The sequence below is a fragment of the Miscanthus floridulus genome, chromosome 7, assembly GCF_019320115.1.
Source record: "Miscanthus floridulus cultivar M001 chromosome 7, ASM1932011v1, whole genome shotgun sequence".
NCBI classification, from domain to species: domain Eukaryota; kingdom Viridiplantae; phylum Streptophyta; class Magnoliopsida; order Poales; family Poaceae; genus Miscanthus; species Miscanthus floridulus.
Window position 1 is genome coordinate 34753341 of NC_089586.1, and position 9262 is coordinate 34762602.

A 9262-nucleotide genomic window follows, 5' to 3' on the forward strand; every position below is an offset into this window, starting at 1 on the left:
ATTACTATATTTACAATGATTATTTACAATGTAATTTATTGGACAGAGTGATGTAATTTACGAATAACACAAATATATGCCAATTTTTTCAAACAAATTTACAAATTATTTTTATGGATTCCAAACATCAAAGAAAATATATCAAATTGTTCATAAATGTCATCAAATTGATCACAAATTATGCACAAATTTCAGAAAAATATAAATTGTTCTTCTTTTTTGGGGGGCTAATGATTGTTCACTTGATTGGAAAGGAGGAAACCACTGCTACGTGCCCGCGACGCTTTGCCAATTGACCGCTCGCAAATACAATTGACCGACTTCGGCTGTCCTTTTTCGGGGAATACTCCCGTCGGCTTGCAAATTGTCTGGGGACGGCTCCGGATGTACGCGGCTGCGGCGCCGAGGAAACCAGATCGAACGGTGGACAATCCGGTTGCTACGTTCCCCTAAAACAACCGGATGATCGTTAGCAAATCTGTTTTTTTTTTTTTTTTTTTTTTTTTTGCGTAAGCCAAGCTAATTTGATACGTACGTTCAAAAAAAATTGATATGTGGTACATGTTTTAGCTCCGTGCGAGCTAAGCACACGAATCTAGAGCGCGACATCGATTGAAAAAATAGTGCTGCATAGAAAAAGAGAGGGATTGCAAATTTTGGCCGATGTAAATGTAAATGGATTAATAGAAGGCGTGTCGCAAGCTACTAAAACAGGAACATTATTAGCTTCCCTCCTAAAATTATGACCGAAAGTTTTTCCGAAAGTTCTTCCCACCAAATTTTCCCTCCCAGAAATCCATCTATACCAAACAAAGTTAGAAACGCTGGCAGACTAGCAGTTTCCTATCCCGTTCATATCCAATCGTCCAGTGGAAAGAAAAAAACGAAATCCCTCCAACAGATCCATTTCCCCCAATTGACTTGAGGCTCCAGGCCGCCGCCAACGGTTCGCTCGCCCAGTCCGCCTCGTCCTGGCTGCAATGTCATCTGCCGAGCTTGCTGCTTCGCCATCGGAGGGGAGGCTCGTCACGGTGCTGAGCATCGATGGCGGCCGCATCCGCAGCCTCATCCCGGCCACCATCATCATCGGCCTTGCAGGTACGTGAACAAGCCACTATCCTTGCTACAGTGTGATGGATTTGTCACCTTTGATTTGAAATTTGATACGCCTGTTCTCCGTGCAATACAGGACCTGGACAGGCTGTACGCGCGCACCCCGGACTACTTCAACGTAATCGGGAAGGATGGTCTTTAGTTTTGATTGTTTTCGCTTAACATGTTCACCCTGAACTTAACATACAACAGGGAATTTGTTGTCATAACTGGTATAATTATTGGGATACACCATTAAGAATTAATTTTTCCCCTTCTTACCAGCATGGCGCATATCATTTCTGCATATTACATAACATAGGATTAATTGCTAGTCTTTTTGGTCCTACTATGACGTCTCTATTTCTTATTCTACTTGCTTCTACTTTTTTTTTCAGGTTAGCATTGATTATGGAGAGCGAAGCCTTGCAGCTCTTAAAAGATATGGAAAAGGTACAAGATGAACATCACAACAACCTGGTGTTTGTGTTAAAGAATACTAAAGAGGGGATTGCGTAGGGAAGCAGTTTTATTGTGAAGTCCACAAAGAAAAGTGCTCTTGTGATGACATGTCATCGAAGTAGGTAAGAATGTGAGGATCAAGCTGGCTGGAACATTAAAGGAACTGGATCATTGCTACTATAGAGTATGGTGACAAAGAGGCAAACATTGCGATCCTCAAGGTTAAGAAGATGGCTATCCGGAATTAACATTCCGTGAAAAATCTAAGGATGTAACAGTTGGGAATACTGTTTCTTTGGCTGAATACATCAACCTTGACATGTTGTGTGGGATTTTGCGTGTATAGTGCTGTACATCATAGAAAAATATGGTATTTTCCCATCATTACTTCATCTATATCTACTTTGTCAATGTGTTTGTTGATCCTGATAATGTATGTGTGTTTGCTAATGCTGATAACGTTTACTTGTCTTCTAAAAGTGCCCCCCTAGACAAATGTTCTTTAAATCCTAAGTTGACGGATATGATGTACTAATGTCGTCGCAAGGTGGATGCTCAGGTGGTCCCCTTATCTATGATGGAAAAGCTATTGGAGTATATTTCGAAAGTAGAACTCAGATGAAGTATGCGTGTTCTAATGAGACAGTAATCAGAGTACTTAAGGAGTGGCTTAAGATTCTAGCTTCGGTAAGATTTGATCTTCATTTTCGGACATGCATCACTTAGCTCACTATTGCAAGATGGTCATCCTTTGCATCCTTTTTTTTCAGCAAGTCAGGACCACCGAGCAGATGATAGCCTCTGTTCATATTTGAAGGTGGACGTTGGTTTGTGATCCTATTGAAGTTTCTCTGAAAACTCGAATCCTTAGTCTTCTTAATTATTCCTCTCAATGGTTGTACTGATGCTGACAATGTGATAATGTTATATAACTGTCAAGGAGTTGAACATTGCCTCGGATCTAAAACAACAAGAGTTTGTCTCATTTGTGGTGTCTAAATTTCTGTTTTTTCACATTTTTAATGTATTTGAGGTAAATGTGTGTTGGTTTAGCCAACAAAATGAGAGGGTGAAAGGGAGAAGAAAGAGGAGAGACAAACAAGAGTGATCAGTTCAGCCCCCCCTCTCCCCCTTTTATAGGGGAGGGGGGAGGAGATTCTCTTGATGCCCCTAGCAGGGCTTGTATTTACAAAAATGTCATAAGGGGTTATAAATAGACCCCTTTGGTGGGGCTTGTATGAAAAATGTCACTAAATGCTACAAATGGCCCTCAAGTACTATTTGTGAGCAAGGCTATATAATTGGGCCTTGGATATGATAGTGGGGGTTCTCAACATATAATACACCGCCAACTGTAGCCCCTCAGCTATTCAGTTTTGATTGAAAGTAGATTACGAGATCGGTTTACCCTGGCACGGATTCCATGTTAACAAGAAGCACAATGACATCCACTTATCATGGGAGTTGCAAAGTCACATTGCTGCTTTGTTAACATACAATTATATGTTATAAAGAAATTTACTGAAAGCGATCAACATAATAGAGAGAGACACGCACACTTCAGATTACAATCAAGCATGATGATCAATATGCAACACGCTGCCCGTGTACTGCAAATGTCTAAATACTAACGCATATGCATATTTAACACTAGCACATGATAACTGAACCATTAGCCAGTCAGCCTGATCTGCCCCAGCTAATAATAAAATTAAATAGTAATACAAGAACATTAAGAAATGCGGTAATTAGCCACTACCTAGTCAATCTTCTTCTCTTCCCATCCAGATTTGCCTCTAATAAGATTGAACTGATATAACCACACCCATTCTACTCCTTCTTCTTCATCATCATCTTCTCCTCAAAACCTTTTTCTATGCCATATTCAGCTCCCCTCTCATCTCCTCATCTGATTTTAATGATCCCTCATTTTTCTCCTTCATAAACGTCAGCAAAGCATCCACCGTGTGGTAGATGTTGCTTTCATTCTTGATGACGAGCTTGTTTGGCTTCTTTTCGTCCATCTTTAGCTCTGCTTTGGAAGAAGACAACAAGGGATGTCCGAGGAAATATACACCTGGAGTTAGTGTAACAGGATCAATAGCATTGCAAAGAGCCTTAACACTCTTTTATGAACGAAACTTTTAGGAAAGAAAAACGTAACAAACCCAGGCCGAGCAAGAGTAAGGTAGTACCAAAATTGCGATAGAAGATGGTCAACAGTGAACAAGGCGAAGTAGTTCATGGCTCCCAATCCTGCTCCAAGGTCTGGTGTCCGACTAAGATTCACATGGGAAGATTTTATCACAAGGTTTGTATGGGACGACAGCGTGCCGTTGGAATCACAGGCATGCATTATTGATGATGCGCTGTCTACTTCATATTTCATAATATATATGGAATGGAGGATGGAGGAGTAAACCAAGAGGGACAACGCCAGATACATGGAAGTGGTAAGCGTATTTATTAAGGACAGAGAGTACTTGGATGAAGCAGGATAGATTTTCAGCAACTGCTGGCATGGCAATATATGACGAATGTATGATGCTTTGGCAAAAATTTTCTTCTATATTGAGCATTGTAATAGAGTAGCGCATAATATGGTAAGTTTAGTTGTTCAGTCAAAGCATGCTTGTATTTGGGTCGATGAACCCCTAGCTTCATTCTTGAAGCCTTGGTGAATGATGTAATACTATTTTCAAATTAATAAAGTGCGTTAGATGGTTTCGGTCAAAAAAAAGATAGAGAGGCTCAGATGTAGAATCCGCGGCATGTGATGGGGGGCACCTGCGCGTTGGTCACGGCGATTTGCGGCTCAGTTGAGAACAAGTGTCCACTCAATGTCAAGGACATCAGCCAGTTTTAACTCGACAACTGCCCCAAATCTTCAAACATAGGAAGTATGATACCCTTCTAAAATCTCACTTTCTCCCTCTGTCACTCACCACCTCTCTAATTCAAATTTGTCTTGAAACCTAGGTTTAGTCACTACTAGGAATATCCACTTCTATGACGATCAGCTTTCATCACAAAAGTAGCCAAATTCATCATAATTTCAGTTCTATGACGAATTTATGACGAAAACCGGTTCGTCATAGAAGTCGCATCATACTTGAACTTCTATGATGGTTTTCACAAATCGTCATAGAAGTGGCTTGATCTGTGATGAAAAATAGAACGTCATAGAACTATTTTGGCATGCGTGGTAGGGGGCTGCCATGCTAGTGGGTGCTTCGGTTGGAGATGCTTTCTACGTGTACATGCTATAGCCGGTTGCATTGGAGATGGTTTGGGTATGTGTCACCTTCTTATTGCACAATGTGGCCATCTCTGGTTCTTGCACGTTTTAGGTTATTACTGGACCACATGTCGGTTCCCTATAGTTCCACATGGCAGTTTCTACTGGCACACATGTTGTGTTACCGTTGGATCATGTGTCACTTTTTCATTGGTCCATGTGTCCATTTCTTATTTGAACACGCGTCACGATGTTGTTTGTCCATGTGTCGTATTTTTATACGTCCACGTGGCTTGATGATTTCCTTCCACGTGTTGGATTTTTAATAGCCCATGTGTCGTGTCCTGGCCAATTCATGTGTCATGCACTAGTTGGTCCACGTGTCATGTTTTTATTTGATCATGTGGCCTATCTTGGTTCTACCATGTGTAGGACTAATTACATCAGAAAAGTAATTCGAGATTGTCACTACTACACAAATTGACAACATGATTATTCAAGCTGGCAATCAAAGACCAACAATTAACATTTTAAACATCAGCAGCAAGCCTATGACAGAGTATCACCACAATAAACCATCACATGAGTCCACACAACAAACCACAAATGTTGACCGCATCAAGCCATAGGAGTTGAAGACTGAGAGTTAATTACTAGGAGAGCTTAAGCGCATGACTTGCTCATAGAGCCTATTGTACTCCTTCTATTGCCGTTTCTTGAATTCCTCAAACTCCCTTTTAGACTCTTCTGTCTTCCTCTTCAGTTCATCCACTAGTTTGATGAGGCCAGCTGTACTTTCCTGTTCACCAGCAAGCTGCTCCTGAAGTGTCATCTCCGCCAATGTCTCTGCTCTGGTGGAGATTCTCAAGATACCAACATTCTTTAAAAAAGGTTTTTCCTTCTTGTCTGGGAGGGGGCTTGTCCTGGTAGAGACAGAGGACCTTGGAAACAACATCAGCACTAGTCATTGGTTACTGCCCATCAGCAACCAGTTCTGCTTGCATAGCTTCCATAGCTTCCTACGAAATTTAATCAGTAAAACATTAGGTTACAGATAGTGGAAGAGGACTTAAATTGAAAACCCAAGAGATTAATTCATAACAAGTAATGCATAGGACTTCCTCAGCCTACTGCTGATAGAGAAACATGAGCACAATGCATAGGTCTTTTACAGCCTACTGCCGATAGACATTACATAAGCACAATGTACAGGTACCATATTGATTGGTGTAAAATTGCAACTACAAAATTAAATGATGTTGCCACATTAGGCTCCTGCTGTGTTTGCTTCTTTTATGGTAATGGGTTCAGTAGATTTCAAGGAAAGCAAATGAAGGTACTTATAACTGCTGCTCTTGCAGCATCGCTCATGCCCTTTTTCGTATTGGTATGGAAGTCCTTGAAGACTTCCACAGCATTAACATCTTCATCAAGTCGACCATGTTGTTCAATTCCTAGATCATCATGTTGTTCACCAAGTCCTTGATCGTGTTTTGCGGCCTTCCTCTTTTTCTCCTTCCATTCATATTGCACATGTGTTTCTATTTATATTTATACATAGACAAAACTAGCAATAAAACACAACCATCCCTTACAAATGTTTACAGCTGGACAACATAGGAGCAAGATCCTATAGACTAGTGGTACTTCACTTTTGTATGGTTTCGCTTGTTCATCTCAGATATTTCATATAGCTTCATTTGTGTTAGACTGCAGCACAAGTAGACCATAGCAAGACTAGACAAAAAATCATTGGGTTCATGCACACCCTGTTCTTAGCACTAGATCAAGTCTTGATAACTTTACACCACTGTGCATCGCTCATGGATGGGACAAGAGAGGTCATGTGGATCTGATCAGCAGAGATGCCATTGAAGTAGGTTTGCTTCAACCTATAGCGTGCCTACCATACCTCACACTACAATACATTCCAACAAGCTTCTTGTGTTGGTGGGTGAGCCTTATCAATGTCCAGCCTTGACTGCATGCAGTAGTGTGAATGAAAAGTAAATCCATTAAAGTTGCTCAAAGCAGAGTTGAATGTCAAGAGAGGATACCCATACATACAGTTAGCCTCTCCACAAATTTTTTGTAATGGATGACACCGAAGGGCTTCTTGTAATGTTTCCAATGCGTCAAAATTGGTATTTGATGCCTGACTACTACACCAACCTCTAAGGCAAACTTGGCAGCTTGCACTGGATCATGTGGCCTTCTGTTCCCCTCAACAATAGAGATGTGTATTCTCAATCCTCCCATTGATTTGCTCATTTTATCAAGCAAAATTACACGAGTTTGAGGCCTTGGCTTCCTCGCACTTCTTGACAATGGTACTATAAAGTTTTCATACATTCAGATTATTAGAAAAGTAACATGGATACCAAATAGCTAGTTCAAATTGATTGATAGACCTCTGTAAGGTAATACCAACCTAGGCAACTTTCATTGTTTTGCGGGTGGGTGGAGATGGGACTTTGCTCAGAGGACTCCTCTTTGGCATGGCTATCATCATCTGGCCATGGGCTATCTCTCATAGGGCTAGATAGCTCAGAGGGCTCCTCTTTGGTATGGCTATCATCATCTGGCCGTGGGTAGTCTCTCATAGGGCTAGGTAGCTCAAAGGGCTCCTCTTCGGTATGACTATCATCATTTGGCCGTTGGCAGTCTCTCATAGGGCTAGGTAGGGTGCCATCCCGACAAATGTCTCTAGTCAATTCATGAAGTTTAAATTGATCCCTAGGTACAGGTGTCCTTGGTGATGGAGAATTATGTTCACCTACTGCTGATACATCCACCCTTTTGCCAGTGGCAGCCCTCCGAGTACGAACTCCATGAGCAAACTCTTATAGTCATGTTGAATTCACTCGCTTGGAGTGCCTTCACCTAGGACTCATGGTAGCGCTTCCTTTTGTCCTGCTGGCAGAGCCTCCTCTATTGCTCCTTCGATCGGGACACTAAAATTGGAGATACAAACTTAAGCAGCAAGCATGTACAAATTGCATTGCTATCCAAACAATAAAGCATTGCATTGCTACCGTGTCTACCCTTTATGCTTGACTTTTTTGCCTTTGGAGACATAGATTTTGGGCCCACACGTATTCCACGTTCTTCCATCTTTCTATATTACAAAGACATTTATTAACTAAAGCTTCTAAGAAATGTCAACACAACAGAGCAAGAGTATGCAAATAAGCGCCTAACTAGTAACTACAGCTTATACGGAAGTCATTAATCCAATAAAGCATATGTCAGCTATACTCAACTGTAGGAAATATGTAACCCCATTGCTATCTACATATCCTTGGTTCAGTCTCTATGGTAGAGCACATATCATAAAAGGAATTTGGGCACCTCTTCCTCCATGTTCGTGTTAAGATCCGATCTTGTCATCGTGGTCACGGAGCTAGTGTGGCCAGCATTGACGAAGGGGTAATAGATCTGGCTCCAGCTAGGGTTCAGATCCGGTTGGTCGTGGTAGGTGCAGAGGTAGGGGATCTAGATCTGGCTTGTACCGTCGTTGAGGCTAGGGTTCAGAAATGTATGAGAGAGGGTGCGGCTAGAGAGTGGAGAAGGAGTCAAGCTGCTATGCTGATGGCACCTAGGGTCTAGAGCGGGTGGCAGAGGGGAAGGCTAGAGAGTGGAGAGGGAGGCCATGGGACTAGGATTTGGAGCTGGAGGAGAGACAGTGCGGCTAGAGAATGGAGATGGAGGGGGAGACGGTGACCCTTTCCACTTTTATGTGGCCATCACATTACCACAAATGCTCTTATCTGAAATCGATGGCGTGGAAAACCTATTTTTCATGCAGAGGGCAAAATAGAGACATCTAATTTTTGGTGCGTGTTGGCGGGACTGCTCGGCGCGGTGCGAAATCAAATTTTCAGGCCATGTTGGCAGGATAGCTTGTCACGGTGCTTAGTAGAGACCGGAATTTATTCCGTGTTTTAATAGAAAATGATTACGACAAAATGTTACTTACCTAATATCTGTTTTTTCATTTTTTTTTCTCCTGTGCACCTGTTTATATATCCAATGAGTTAGTTGTTGCCTTTTTTGTTTTTTTCATAATAATATAAATAAACAAAAAAACTAATAGAGGATGATAATAAATAAATAAATAAAATATGCATGAATTCGACACCTAAAAATTATCAAAAAAGATAAAATAAACCTACTCACTATAGCTTGTTGCACTGCATCTGCCGATTTTTTTTATTTGTGTGACTGCATCTATGGTTGTTTGAACTAAGGCCTATAATTTGGAAGCAAGGGGAAGGCAGGCACAGGGCTGGAAAACCCTCCATAAATAACTGAATGGGTTATTGATATTCTCATGGATTTCCCAACCAAGAAAAAGTCATGAATTCTAAGGGGATTTGAGTTTCTAGAGAAAGAGAAAAAAGAATCCTCCTCCTCGCTAGTGCTCTGGCGATCATCCTCCTCCTCGCTCTCCTCGCTGGAATCGTAGTC

General features: G+C 41.4%; 1 long non-coding RNA gene across 1 annotated transcript; it reads left to right on the forward strand.

The window, feature by feature from the left end:
* The first annotated feature begins 920 nt into the window (after nt 1–920).
* LOC136463027 (uncharacterized) lies at nt 921–1907 on the forward strand. Its single transcript, XR_010760877.1, has 3 exons — nt 921–1098; nt 1190–1231; nt 1491–1907. It is a non-coding gene; the product is annotated as an uncharacterized lncRNA (long non-coding RNA).
* Nucleotides 1908–9262: the final 7355 nt, after the last annotated feature.